This window comes from Nothobranchius furzeri, chromosome 7 (assembly GCF_043380555.1).
Source record: "Nothobranchius furzeri strain GRZ-AD chromosome 7, NfurGRZ-RIMD1, whole genome shotgun sequence".
Taxonomy (NCBI): Eukaryota; Metazoa; Chordata; class Actinopteri; order Cyprinodontiformes; family Nothobranchiidae; genus Nothobranchius; species Nothobranchius furzeri.
The window spans coordinates 65453588-65468587 of record NC_091747.1 but is presented as its reverse complement, the minus strand read 5'-3'; the positions used below and the strand labels follow the sequence as shown (position 1 = coordinate 65468587).

The window sequence follows — 15000 nt, the reverse complement described above, 5'->3', positions numbered from 1 at the left end:
TCCATGAGTTAGGAGATTGTTTTAGGCCGTTCCTGTAAAAAAAAAAAAAAGCGAGGCACAAACCGGAAAAGCTTTTGCCGATTACAATTCAACAATGGATTATGAAAGAACGAATAACGCTCAAAACACGCGGATTCTTCCTGATGTAAGAGGTGAGTCTCCACTTTGTTTTGGTTGTTTTGGCGTCGACATTATCCTAGCACGGCGACGGTGGAACAGTAGTTAAGTGCTCGCCCAGTAATCGGAAGGTTGCAGGTTCGAGCCCCGCTCAGTCTGTCGCTGTTGTTGTGTCCTTGGGCAAGACACTTAACCCACCTTGCCTGCTGGTGGTGGTCAGAGGGACCAGTGGCGTCTGTGCTCGGCAGTCTTGCGTCTGTCAGTGCCCCCAGAGCAGCTGTGGCTACATCGTAGCTCATCCCCACCAGTGGGTGAATGTGTGTGAATGGGTGAATGACTGATTGTGTTGTAAAGCGCCTTGGGGGGCTCCAGGACTCTAGAAGGCGCTATATCAAATACAGGCCATTTACCAGTTACCATAGTGCGCAATGTTCTGTGACTCTTAAAGAAACAGTAAAAACTGAGAAATGCTGGCAGCGAAGGGCTTTACCGATCGGGAAACGGCTGGCAGCGAATGGGTTAAACCCATCCAATGCCAGTGCAGGCTATGATACCCTTGGTATGCGTTGCTCCTGGCGGTCCGGAGGAGTGTGGTCCGAGTGGTGAGGTCATAACCAGGGATGCACCGATCAGGTTTTTTGCTGCCGATCACCGATACCGATATCAAAGAATGCTGATCACCGATACCGATCACGTGGATTGGCCAGAAATTTTCTACAACATTATAATGAGTGCTACAAACGACATAATCTGGGAATAAAGGAAATGTAACCTAATCCAAAATGGTCTGTATGACCAAAATTACCACGGTTTTCGGTATTATCGCTGTATTTTTTTAAAAACGTGCTACATTTTCACACAATTAAATAAACCCTGTAAGTCAGGAAATATTGTCCTCAGTTTGTGTCTAAATTTTGCCTAAAATGTGTTATTTTGTAATTATGTTGTTTATTTGTTTACATTTTTTCCCTTTAGTCTTTAAAATACCAATATTTGCCCATAACTTCTTATTTCATGTCTGTTTCATGTCATCATTTAAAAATATTAGATCAGATGATACTCAGTACTCAAGTAGCCTTCTAATCAGATACTTTTTTACCCTTACTTGAGTAATAAACCCTATATCAGGAAAATATTGTCCTCGGTTTGTGTCCTTCCAGTGAGCTTTGCAGATGTGGGAAAATGTCATCAGGCAGTAATCGTTGTTAAATTCATAATTATTCTCGGAGAGAGACCAACTCTTATCTGCCCCTGGGAGCCCCGTAATGCACAGCGTCATTTCAACATGGGGGTGTCCGCAACACGGTTTATATGCAGGTAGCGGCGCTGCGGCTGCTTTATATAGCGACTCGTTGCATTCTCCCTCAACCCAAATCCTCGGATCACGCATTTTAGCTAAAACGCTAACGTTAGCTTGCCTTGCGTTGACTGTAGAGTTGTGGGTGATGGTCACGCAGATGTGTCATGAGATTTGAAGCGTTGCTGCCTTTCACAGACACTTTTTCTGCTCGTGCTGCAAACAGGATAGCCGTCTTCTATCAGCTGTCCCTCGGCATTCTTCAAATATCCAAAAGATGCCCGTACTTCCCACTTTGTCTTCTTTGAGGGATAATAAATGTCCTCCTGAGCGCTGCCGTCTCCTCCTTTGACCATTATTTCAGCTTTAGCTTCAAGAAAGTTTTGGTTGTAAACAACGAAGCGCGCAACTTCAGCCGATGATACGGTGGCTGGTAAGGGTCACCGTGCCTACACCGCAGCCACGGTAAACCCACCAAGATAATATAGTTTTTTAAAAACAAGACGGTTATTATTGTCAACTTTTTCTTTTACCGGGGTTTACCGCTACACCGGTTACCGTGACAACCCTACCTGATCGGTCTGCTTTGATCTATTTTGAAAACTCCGATCAAAACCGATAGGGGCGCTATCGGCCGATTACGATCAAATGCCGATCCATCGGTGCATCCCTAGTCATAACCACAATACTCAGAGATTAGTAGCTTCCTCTAAGTTCAGCTTCACCGGCCATGGGATGCAACCCGGGGTCTGCTGGTTAGATGTCTGAGGTGTGAAGCAGCTCTGAAAAGAGCTGTGGTGTCTATAATTATTTGCAGCATCGCAGAGAGGCTTTGGCTGGAGGTCAAAGGAGATGGTTTCAAAAGGCCTTCTTCCCCGATTTGGCCGAATCAGGTGTCAGCTAGAAACTGAATTAATTGGGAAGTAATTCTTGTTTCATTGAACTTGTTTTTTTTTAATTTTGTCACATTTTGGCAAATCAGAATGTGACACGTTTGAGGGTTTTACCAAACATCCCTCAGAAGCCATGCCTTCTTCACATACAAAGGTGGTTAACACTGTGAATGAGAATGTTTTAAAACACCTAATAAACACATTAATAAGTATCCTATTGTAATATGTATGAGTGTAAATATTGATAAACTTGTTTAGTCAAACATATACTGATCTGGTGTAGATAAGATCTGAAATGGATCATTGTAAGAGCAATATTCATTTTAAAGCCATCATTGGTTAACCCTTACCTCACATTAGAGCTTTTTTTTTGTGCTCGAATGACTTTAACGTTAGAAAATGTAAACGTTGGGTAAGGGTTAAAGCACAGATTATTCAAACTTTTGATTTAAACATCTTGCTCCGCTCCGCCCCCGCCTTCCGCAGCCGCTCGCTTCCGAACTCAAATTATACTGGTACCCGCTCTACAACGGCTCCGCTCCGGTGCGGAGACCTGAGGGGGGCAAACAAGCATGCGCGGGATTTTCGAGATCTTGCGATACAGTCCGAGCAATAAACGCGGAAGTTAGATCCAAACACCCGTTGTGTGGGAGAAGCATCGGCATGAACTGTTTAATCTGCCCATCATTTGTGTTGACAGATCAGCAGTGTTTGGATCAACAAAAGGTGACCACTTTGATAGTAGAAACTGTATTTATGGCTTACTTTTGTGCATTTAAACTTCAGCCGCCATTGATAGTTGTTAAAAGTTGTTAAACCTGTGCATATGAAACAAAAAACGCCTTTTGTTTATCGATTTATTGTGAAATAACGGAAGTTGTGCTTGCTCCTTTTCCTGTTGGGCGGTTGTGATTTCTGTCCATTTACTGCGGAGGTGCTCCGGCGTCCGGCGAAAATAGGATCGATTCTATTTTTGCCGGAACAGAGGGCGGCGCATGGCGCCGCACTGCCGGAGCATGGCCGCAGTAGTGGAATTGCTCTGATTGACTACAATGGGACCGATTTTGCTCTGGCGTTCGTGTCGGAGCAGAGTGGAGGTAGTGGAATTTGGGGGTAATACAGGCCCGGGCCTGTATTTGACTCAAGCTCATCAAGCTCCAGGCCTTTATTGGAAGGAGGACCAGAATCAGAGGCAGGCCTCTATTTCTATTTGAGCAAAATGAACTAATGGTTCGCTGGAGTTTTTGACAATTAATATTGCGCCCACATTTTCAAAGTTAAACACATTTATTTTAACAATGGTAGTTTCTGCTTCAGCCCTCTACCCCCTCCCCCTGTGCAGCGGCCGCAAACTCACTGATGCGCCTGCAGCCTCTCAGAGTTCCTGCTGCTCTAAACATTAAAATAATTATTTCATTTTCTGTTCCTCACTTCTGATTACCTTCAATGGTGTCTGTTTGTTGCAACCAGCAGGTACAAAAACTAACTTGTTTTTATTTGACTATTTTTCTGTCCTGTCTGTTTATTATCTTCCTGCATCTCCTCTCAATCCTAAAGAAAAACTGCTACCTGGGTTCATATATATTCACCTCATGAGTTACCTTTGAACTGCAGTTCTAAAAGATCTACCGACCACTAAAACAGCGGAGCGCTCGCTGGCCGCATCAGTTAGGTGCGTCACCGGAAGACAAGGTGATGCGCCCCGCTCCACAGCAGCGAAACGCATCAGGCACAAATAAAAGAATAAAAGACAGAAAACATAAAAGGAAATGAGCCGACATGAACGATCGCGTGTTAAATTAGTTTTTGAGGTGGCGACACCTGATGTGATAATGTTACTGTGGCCGTGCTCAGGACGCAGATGTCTGGAGCGCGTCAACAATCAGAGCTTTGCATGTGCAAGCTGGTTAAGGTTAGGATGGGGGTGAGGGGAAGGTTAAATTGCAAGAGGGTAAAGGTCACAATTTGGTTAAATGTCCGTTTTACGGCGGGTGTCGGTACCGACGCTCTGGCACAGCGCGTTGCCTCCCGACGCGCAGGAGCTTGTCACCTGCTGACAGCAGGCTGCTGTCTTTTCCGTGGACTGCATCTTGCCGGTCATTATCACGTGACAGCGACTAGTCGATGACAGGCATAACAAGTCACTATAGAGCGGTGAAGTCGACTAGTGACTAGTTCATACAACCCCTGCTACTGCTCCCCAGTGTTCTGCAGCATAATCAGCACGTTCTCTTTGAACTTGATATCAAATTTTCGCCTCCTCTTCGTCTCCGCACGGTTAAAGTTACCCTCGTGGTCTATCACTGGCAAATCAAAAGTGAGACGGATGACACAACCGCCCCCCGTACTTGCTTGTTACCACATTCCACCCGGCCACAATAAAATACCGGCCTCCTTATTCACCTCCGCCGACTCCGACACCGGCCAAAACATGATACCCGGCCGTTAATTGAATACAGGCTTGTATTAGAGGATTTACGGTAACCCAGTTTTCATTAGATGGGATTCATACTCGATATGGATCTTTAATGTCTATGGTCATTAATTAAATTGTAATTCAATTCCATTACATATTTATTACATCAAGACTGGATTACTGTAATTCATTACTCTCAGGAAGTCCACAGAATGTAGTTAAAATTCTTCAGAGCTCTAGCTGCAGCATGAAGCTGATGAGAATTAAAAAGAGAGATCATATCTCTCCTGCCTTGGCTTTGCTACATTGGCTACCTGTTAAATTCAGAATAGATTTTAAGATCCTTCTTCTCACATATAAAGCTCTTAACGATGGGGTGACATGGCACAAGAGTTAAGTGCTCACACTTTATTCGATTGCAGGTTTGAGCTCCGCTCAGTTTGTCACTGTCATTGGGCAAGACACTTAACCCCACTTAATGCACCAAGATGTGAACTACAAATGTCAACATGAGCTAACATCTGGAAACATAACCTAAGTTGTATTCGAATTTGAATCAGAAACATTTTCTATTGGTTTACATGGAGGGGTGGGGCTTAAAACTGTCGTGGGTGCTTGTATGTTCCAGCTTCAGCATCTGCCTTCTCTTCCCGAGTTTTTCTAAAGTTGGGGTCAAACGTGAGACTCTGACTGCTGAGCCTAAACATCTCAGTGGGAATCAATAACGGTTTGGTTTTAATCACTTAAAACTAAATAGAAAATATAAGTCAGCATCCAGACCTCACACTCAGATGATGCTGCCAGCCGCTAACCCCATCCAGCTGTCAGGTGAATAGTTACCATGGTTACAGCAAAAAACAGGATTATAGACTAGAGACAATCTCATGTAATCTGACTTGGATCTGGATGAACAGATTCTTAGCGTGACAGTGGCTTTCTGGTTTATTTGGTACGTGCATGAACCTATCACTTTCTGGGTTTCATTCAGTCCTGCTATTTCTGACTTACTGTAGCTCCTTGTTCTTAATGTTTGTTATGATGTGTGTGTGTGTGTGCGTGCGTGCGTGCGTGCGTTTATTCTCGCCTGTTTTACATACTTTAGCAACGTGTAACGTTAAAACGACTGCACAAATATATAAGCATTGTATGCATGAGATACATAATGCAAGGATGTATGGGAGACGCCCTGGATCTGGCTCTCCTACAACAAAAACTAAAGACTCTTCAGAGAAAGGATAACATAAAAATCTACAGAGCAGCATTTAGAAGCAGGTGAGAGGATCGGCCGAAGACAGCAGATATGACGTCACCTCGGGTTAGGCTGCCTACGGCTCAAACACAACTGGGTCATGAGACCCATCAGAACCGCTAAACTCCCCACATGCGCGTCCATCTGCCGCAAAACACCACGCATCTGTCTGAGGAAGCACACGCTCTAAATGCGCGCGCGTGAGTCCTGCAGCAGCAGAACACACGCACGAATACAGACCCAAATAAGCTATCAATGTCCCCACACTGATCACTCGATCACCAGCAGCAACCAAAGCAGCATCTATACCTGTCCTCGCGCCGGATGTTCCCCCTATGTCCAGCCGGTTTCCGACGGCTCTTTGTTACTACGTCATCAATCACTACGCAGCATCGCACGCCTGGACGTCATTACGCAGGATGTGAAGCCAACAATTTGTAGTTTATGAGCTAGAGGTGCGTTCATAAGGTCTATAGAGCTAAATGGTTAAAGGAGAGAAAAACTAGTTAGTTTTTGCTCTAGAAAACAAAACAGGTAAAGAAACAACAATTAATATTAATGGTATCATAAACTCAGACCCGGCTGTGATCGCCAATTATACTACCTCATTTTACAGTGATTTGTATTCTACAAAATTTGTTCATACCAATCGTGACAGATTCTTAAATCAGATTATCTGATATGGGAGGCCTTTAAAGACTCTTGTGATGCTGAGCTTTTATTTTCAGAAATTACCTGCTGTGCATTCAATGAAGTTAGGAAAGTCACCTGGTAGTGACGGACTCTCAGTAGAATTATATCTTTGTTTTGGGGAATTAATTGGTAGTCACCTTTTTCTGATGTTCAAAGAATGTATAAGTAGGCAAGAAATGACAACAACTATGAAACAAGGTCTTATAACTCTGCTCCCTAAGACAGACAAAGATCCTTTAAAAATTTAAAATTGGAGACCTATCTCGCTTTTAAATATTGATTACAAAATGTTATCTTTGGTGTATGCAAAAAGACTAAAAAAGGATTTAGGTGAGATAATAAGTGAAAACCAGAATGGATTTCTTCCCAAATGTCACATTAGCTCTAATATTAGACTAGTGTTGGATCTAACTGATTATTCAAATTTTATAAACTCCAATGCTTTGATGATTTCCTTGACTTTTATAAGGCATTTGATTCGATTGAACACACCTTCATTTTAAAAGCACTTCAAATTTTAGGTTTTGGAGAGTCGTTTATTAGTGATATTAAAATGTTTTATAAAGATATAAGCAGCACAATTATCTTATATCCACAGATGTGTGGGAGGTCTGCGACATTAAGAGGTGTACGACAGGGCTGCCCTATTTCTTGCTTTTTGTTTTTGATCGCCACTGAACTTTTGTTTTTAAATATTTCACACAATCCAAATATTCATGGTTTAGACATTTTTAATAAAGAAGTTAAGATGTCCCAATTGGCAGATGACACAGTCTTGTTTCTTAGAGATAAATCACAGATACCAAATGCTCTATATGCATTAAAAGAATTTTCAGAAGCTTCAGGACTGAAGCTAAATGTTGACAAAAGTGAAATTTAATGTTTATATGAAACCAATGACCAATATATGTTCAATAGTCCCGTCAAACAAACTGTTAGATGTTTATGTTTATGTATTTAGCAGACACTTTTGTCCAAAGCGACTTACAAGTGATAATCGGCATGTTGCTCTTGAGGCTAACAACAACAACTTGACATCAGTCATGGAGAGGAGGGAACAAGGAGTGGACGGTAGAGAGGAGGGACGGGTGCAGGGAGGGTGCTAGTTTAGAAGATGCTCTCTGAAGAGCAGGGTCTTCAGGAGTTTCTTGAAAATTGAAAAGGAAGCCCCTGTTCTGGTAGTGCCGTCAAAAAACTGTTAGATATCTAGGAATTCACATAATTAGACAAAATGATGAGACAAACATTAAATCTACAATCAAGAATTAAAAAAACTCATTCGATTCTTAATATGTGGCTGCAAAGGGACCTCTCTATTTTTGGCAGGGTGTTGTTAACAAAAGCGGAAGGCATATCAAGGTTAGTATATCCCCATCTCTCCCTTCATGTTAATGATGCAACTTGTAAAGAAATTAACAGTTCATTTGTAAAATTTGTCTGGAAGAACAGTTTTCATCATCTAAAAAAAGACATACTCTATCTGGAAAGAGCAAGGGGGGCCTAGAACTCTTAATTTTTTTCCACTTAAACAAAACCTTTAAAAACAAATGGATTAAAAAATGTCTAGAAATGCCAGAATCTTTATGGATTTTTATTCCACATAACATATTTAAAACGGTAGGGGGTTTACATTTTCTGTTACGTTGCAACTTTATTATTTCTAAATTACCAGTGAAACTTTCAGTGTCTCACCAGCAGGCTTTACTTCGGTTGAAATTATGCCATACACACAATTTCTCCCCACACAAAGAAATATTATGGAATAATGGTAATATTACTATAAACAACAAAAGTTTGTATAAAATTAATTGGGTTGAGAAAGGCATCATTTTTGCTGCAGATTTATTTTATAACGGAAGCCTTTATAGCTATGAAAACTTTTTGAAAACTAAGGATTTTCTTGTGAAATACAAAGAATTTGCCTCGGTCATGAGAGCATTTCTTCAGGCATAGTTGAGTTAATGAGAGCACACTCTGTTTATCAGAGATTTAGTTTGCAGATACCTTCTCTAAAAGTTGGGGGTATTGATTTATTATATAAGAAATGTTCAAATCAACATATAAGGAAGGTTTTATGTTGTTCTAATACGATGGCACCCAAAGGAAAGTTTTTCTGGAACACACGGTTTGTTATAAATTGGAAAAAAGCATGGATGGTTCACTTTCAATACTGTATTTCTAACAAGATAAGGAAACTTCATTTAAAAATTTTACACAATATTTATCGATGTAATAAAAAAAATATCATTGTTCCAAGATCTAGATGAAAAATGTACCTTTTGTCATCCTGGTTCGGAGACTATTATACACTTATTTTAAAACTGTCCTCTCTCATCTGGGTTTTGGAAAGATATGGAAAATTTTATTAAGATTAAATCCAAATGCACTATCCAAATCAGGTATAAGGATGTTATTGTCAAGTTTGAATGTAATGATAAAATGTTAAGTTTTATAATTAATCTAATGCTTCTTTTAGGGAAATTTCATTCACTTAAAGCGAGAGTCTCCAAATCTCTCCCTAACTTTTGCGTTTTCTTAAATGACTTCTATGAAGGTCAATCTGTTTCAAAAAGCACAAACCTGTAGATCTGTTGCGTGTATTTGTACTACATGATGGGTGCTTGAAAACAGTGTGTGTGTGTGCGTGCAGTACAGTGTGAGGAGCTGTACACCAACACCCGTAAACCTGTAAAGCTAAATATGCACCTGTAAGAAACACTCACATGCATTTGAAATAAAATACAGTTGTGTGTGACATTTTCAACTACAAGTCTGTAAACACAAGTGTACAGATCTGTTTCTGCACACGCTCAACTTTTTTATTACAGTTGCACAGCTTTCCTCTCACACATCTGATTTTTGAAACTATTTTCACGATTAATATGTGTCAAAATGCACAAGTTTGTAAATTTGTTGTCTGATTCCGTACAACACAATGTGGACTTGAAGATTGGATGTGAGTGTGTGTACCGTAAAAGGTGAGCTTGAAGTTTTGAGGTGAGTGTCTGTGCATTAAAATGTGAGAAGCTGCACATCAACATGTGTGAAATTGTGAAGATAAATGGTACTTGTAAGAAAAAGTAAATTGTATGTGAAACAAAATAAACTTACATGTAAAATTTTCTTCTGCGACCCAGTAAATACAACTTCTCAAATACGTTTCTGCGCATGCTCAGTTGTTGTTTTACAAGCGCACAACTCTCCTCTCGCGAGTCTGACTTTTGAAACACTTCTGGCAGGTTGTGTGTTGCAAATTGCAGCTGTGTGTATCTGCAGAGGCGAGTGGAGCAGGGGATGAGGGCGAGGGTGGGGGCGGAAGGAGGAGCCACAGAGGGAGGGTTGTCATTGGTCGGCTCTGGTTTCCAAGGACAACAGGCTCAACCAATCAGAGTGAGAGCTGCGTTTTTCCCTCGGCTTTCAGTCCGCTGCCGTCTGCAGTTCGCGATGGCTGAACGAGCTGGGGTAAGTACATTTCAAAGGACTTTCTAAACTTATTTTAGTCATTTCCTCGTCTTTTTATTTAAACAAGGTGACACACTAACATAACGTCATGCTATTTATACCATTATTAAGGCCTTATAAGATATTTGTACAAATATGTAGTCTAGTTAAAGTTTATATGAGCTGCTTTGCTAAGTTAGCAGAAACAAAAACGCCACTGCTAACACTGAAGTCTTGCATTAAGGCCACTGTGTTTGGGTATAATCCCAGGGGTGTTTCTCAATGTCAGGCTTTGAGGACACTGTCCTTCCTTGGTCAAAGAAAACAGTTAAATGGAGCTGACTTGCATCACGTGACCAGGGCTCCCGTGATGGTCACATGACGTGCGGCAAAGTTATAATTATACTTATAAGTTGTATAATGAGCATTTTACTTTTTAAATTGCGTGTATATTGCTTGAATTACATGTATAAGGGAGTTACTAATTGCTGGCCATCAAAGCTGCAACGATTAGGCAGCACCAACTAACCAACTTCTGATTAAAAAAATAAACATTTTAGATATCAGCCTGATAGTTACAATTAGTTTTTTTAATCACCAGTAAAACAATAAAAAGTAATCATTTGAAACCTTTAACTCTTGTTTCCTTTCTCGGGGATCCTATTAATAATAACTGTTACATGTGATATTTAAAATCTGCATTTGATGGCTCTTTTAGTAACCCTTCATTTTTGTTTTTCAGGAACTGCTGCTCAACTATCTGCTTGAAAGACTTTACAACCGTTCCTCTAATTGGCTTGATCGAGTTCCTCTAGATCTCGATTTTTTGGAATTTGTATGTTGTCAGGAGCTGGTTATTCTGGGTGCTATCTCAAACCATTTGACGTCCCTCAGGACATTTTAAATGCACTTGCCCAAGTTTATCAGAGACCTGCAGTCAAAATAAAAAAGCACAAATTATTGTTGCTCACGAAAGAGGAGCCATTGGTCGTCCCAAACTACTTATTCCTGAGAAATACACAGAACACCTCATTTCTTTAGGTTTACCTGTCACGTGTATTGCACAGCTGCTGGGGATATCTAGAGTTACATTACACAGGCAAGTGAAAGAATGGGGTTTAAGTGTGAGCCAAACTTACAGCACCATGACTCACGATGAGCTAGACTCTCTAGTGTCACAGATCCATGCCAGAAACCCAAATGCAGGGTATAGATTGATAATAATAATAATGCATTGAACTTATATAGCGCTTTTCAAGTCACCATGATGAAAGGTCTGCTGAAGTCACAAGGATATAGACTTCAGTGGGAGCGTGTTCGGTCCTCTATGCGCAGATTAGACACTGCAGGCGTGGTTTCCTGAATGTCCCATCTCCGTTGTGTGGTCAGAAGAACGTATTCTGTGCCTAGCCCACAATCATTTTATTGCAGGAGCTTTACATTCCACAGATTGAATGGGAATCCAGTGGACTCATCGACAATGAACACAACTCTAGTGTTCAAGTTCCAGAAGTTGAATGCCCGCTAAGTCCAGGAGAATATTCTGGACTCTGTGCAGCTGTGGATCCACTGAGGTCAATCTTGGGATTGACAGTTATTTAGCCACACGGCATTACATGCAAACCATTGGCTATAATAAAATCTTTCATTTTTTGCATCTTGTCATCAATGACTTGTATAAAATGTCTGTGAAGGATCTTCATAAGTCTCCATTATCTAACTGAACACGTTATTTTAATCTCCGTTATCTCTTACCACATCTGAACTTGAAAGTACAGATTAAATGACTCGTGAGCATTTGAAAATGTTTGCATGTTAATATTCTTCGATGGCAAACTAAAAGAATTAAACCTTCTTAAGTTAAAATTATAGTAATCTTGTGTGTACAAAAAATCTAACTGCCCTTTCTTATTCTCTTGGATATTGAAATTCCCAAATTTGTGAGAATAATGAAAGTTTTGTTGCAATTTGATGTTTTTTTTTATTTAAAAACCTGCAAGTCTAACGTGTTAATATAGGTTACAATCATTTGTGAATTCAATAAAAATTTTTAAGTTTTTTAAAAAATTTTTTATTAATAACATCTTGAACTTAAGCAAGTGACAGGAAAAAACATTTAGCATTAAGCTACAAAAATATTGTTCTATTGTCATGACCCTGGATGCAGCAACGTTTTGTTTGTTGCATATGTATAAAATGCAATCTTGAAAATGATTTCTCTACTTGTAAAATTACAATAAAACATTTATCATATAACACAGCTGTGCCTTACTTGTAACTCAATATTCCTGAAACTTTCAGCTGTAACTTGATGGTTAAATAAAAAAAAGATTTGTTTGGTATAACCTGAACAGCACTGGCAAATAGCATGACGTTAAACTTTAGATCAATCCAAAACCATGAACATTGGTTGCTATGCAACTTTCAAGATGATTGCGAAACATCAAATGTTGTGTAGTGGCAGGGCAGACATAGAATATGGAAGCAGCTAGATGAGGTTGGATGGTCTGCCTGCATTATTTCCACTTTCATATCCTTCATGGGTTTCTCCCATCCAACCCCAAACTTCACGAGCTGCTTCCTTTGCTCTTCATACACTGAAAAAGAAAAGAAAAAATGGCAAAGACAAATGAGATATAAAAGATCTTCTGTGCCATGTTTACACAAGATACTTAGAATGTAGCAAACCCACCTTATCTGCTGTGTCATATAAAACACTTTACTCATTTTAACCCTCCCACTGTCTTCATGGGTGACCCCACCAGGAAAGTTGACCACTGAGCAGGGTTGATGGTTTATCCCTTGAGGTTCATGTGGCAGGGGTGAGGTCTTTCCTGGTGGGGTCACCCATGAAGACAGTGGGAGGGTTAAGGCTTCTAAAATAGTTTGATTGTACACATTTTGTGAAAGACAACTGTTTAAACCTATTATGACTTTAAGGTTTATTCCAATGATTTTCAGGTTTTTGTAATGGTTTTAAAGTGTCATAATGGTCTTGGCCCTTCTAGCCTTTCTGAACTGACTTTACCATACAAACCCTCACGTCATCTGCACTCCTCTTGCAGCCATCGCCTTGTGATCCCGAATGTCAGGACAAACAACAATGGTCAGGCGTCCTCACAATATAATGGCCCTTGCCTCTGGAGCAGGCTGCCTGAGGACCTCAGGACCAGAGAGAAACTTTAAGAACAGGCCGAAGAATGAACTTTTTTAGCTTAGCTTTTAACTGCTTATTATTTATGATTAAATTTCTTATATTTTAAGAAAGTTTTGTTATATATTTATGATTTGATATTGTTTTACTATTTCTACAATTATATTGGTCACTACTTATTCATACATTACCTCTTTTTATTTCATTCTTTTACTTATTCTAATACTTTACAGCGTTTCCTCAGTGGGAGCCCTCTGCCTCAGGGCCAGTGGTCAGCGGCAGTGGCCTGGGTGCTCTCCAGGTAGTGCTTGGGTGTAGGTGGGGGCCCTTGTCCTCCCTCCTCTGTGAGACCTGTCTCGGTGCCCTGGCTGCTGCTGTGGATCTACTGGAGTTGGATCAGACGGCTCGCCTGATGGCGTTTCCTGACTCATCTGAGTTCTGCCCAGTGTTTGCATATGTTCTCTAATGTGTTGTGTGTGCATGTGGGTATGTGTGTGTGTGTATATGCGTGTTACTGGGTCGGGGAAGGGGGTTTCAATTGACAATGAATTTTGTGGGATATGTCAGGTCTTTTCAATCTGTGGGTCATTTTTTTTCTTCCTCTGAAGCTATTTGAGTTTCATTTTTTTGTTTGAAAAGCGCTTTATAAATAAAGTTGTAGTTTGAGTGTAACCAGAAAAAAGCCAAATACCTGTCTCAACAAATCTACGCAAGTAGCTTGTGATCTAACATTTCACAGCAAGAGGAGATTCGCTGTCATCCTCCAGCTCTTCTTCATCCGGCCAGGTGATGTGGTCCAGAACCATCTGAATGTGACAAAATAAAATAGCATATGATTAAAAAGTGAAATTAGGAAATGCTCATATTTATTGAGTTTTAAGAAATGAATACCTCAGCATTGCAATCTGCCTTTTCCTGGCATCGGAATACGACAGATAAGACATCTGACCTGGCCAGATGTCAGTGCATCCCTGTCCTGGTGGACCAAGGGCTACAAAGAATGAACCTGCGGGCTGGACGTGGCCCACAGACTGTCAGCTGAGTACCGCTGGTCTAAACAGTGCCTAAAAATAGGATCCCCGAGAAAGGAAACAAGAGTTAAAGGTTTCAAATGATTACTTTTTATTGTTTTACTGGTGATTAAAAAAACTAATTGTAACTATCAGGCTGATATCTAAAATGTTTATTTTTTTAATCAGAAGTTGGTTAGTTGGTGCTGCCTAATCGTTGCAGCTTTGATGGCCAGCAATTAGTAACTCCCTTATACATGTAATTCAAGCAATATACACGCAATTTAAAAAGTAAAATGCTCATTATACAACTTATAAGTATAATTATAACTTTGCCGCACGTCATGTGACCATCACGGGAGCCCTGGTCACGTGATGCAAGTCAGCTCCATTTAACTGTTTTCTTTGACCAAGGAAGGACAGTGTCCTCAAAGCCTGACATTGAGAAACACCCCTGGGATTATACCCAAACACAGTGGCCTTAATGCAAGACTTCAGTGTTAGCAGTGGCGTTTTTGTTTCTGCTAACTTAGCAAAGCAGCTCATATAAACTTTAGCTAGACTACATATTTGTACAAATATCTTATAAGGCCTTAATAATGGTATAAATAGCATGACGTTATGTTAGTGTGTCACCTTGTTTAAATAAAAAGACGAGGAAATGACTAAAATAAGTTTAGAAAGTCCTTTGAAATGTACTTACCCCAGCTCGTTCAGCCATCGCGAACTG

At 40.4% G+C, this 15000-nt stretch overlaps 1 protein-coding gene and 1 long non-coding RNA gene across 9 annotated transcripts in view; one reads left to right on the top strand and one right to left on the bottom strand.

Moving 5' to 3' along the window:
• LOC107374493 (band 4.1-like protein 3) overlaps positions 1–15000 on the bottom strand; it is a 107212-nt gene that overhangs the window by 88497 nt on the left and 3715 nt on the right. For 2 of the 8 annotated variants that reach the window (XR_011521206.1, XR_011521210.1), the window contains exon 1: positions 6282–6560. The exons of the other annotated variants lie outside the window; for them this stretch is intronic. The gene's annotated coding sequence lies outside the window, so the exon portion shown is untranslated. Of the gene's footprint in view, positions 1–6281; positions 6561–15000 lie in introns of those variants that run through there. 8 annotated transcript variants of the gene reach the window in all.
• On the top strand, positions 10044–11763 carry LOC139070752 (uncharacterized). The gene is made up of 2 exons (XR_011521217.1): positions 10044–10127; positions 10849–11763. It is a non-coding gene; the product is annotated as an uncharacterized lncRNA (long non-coding RNA).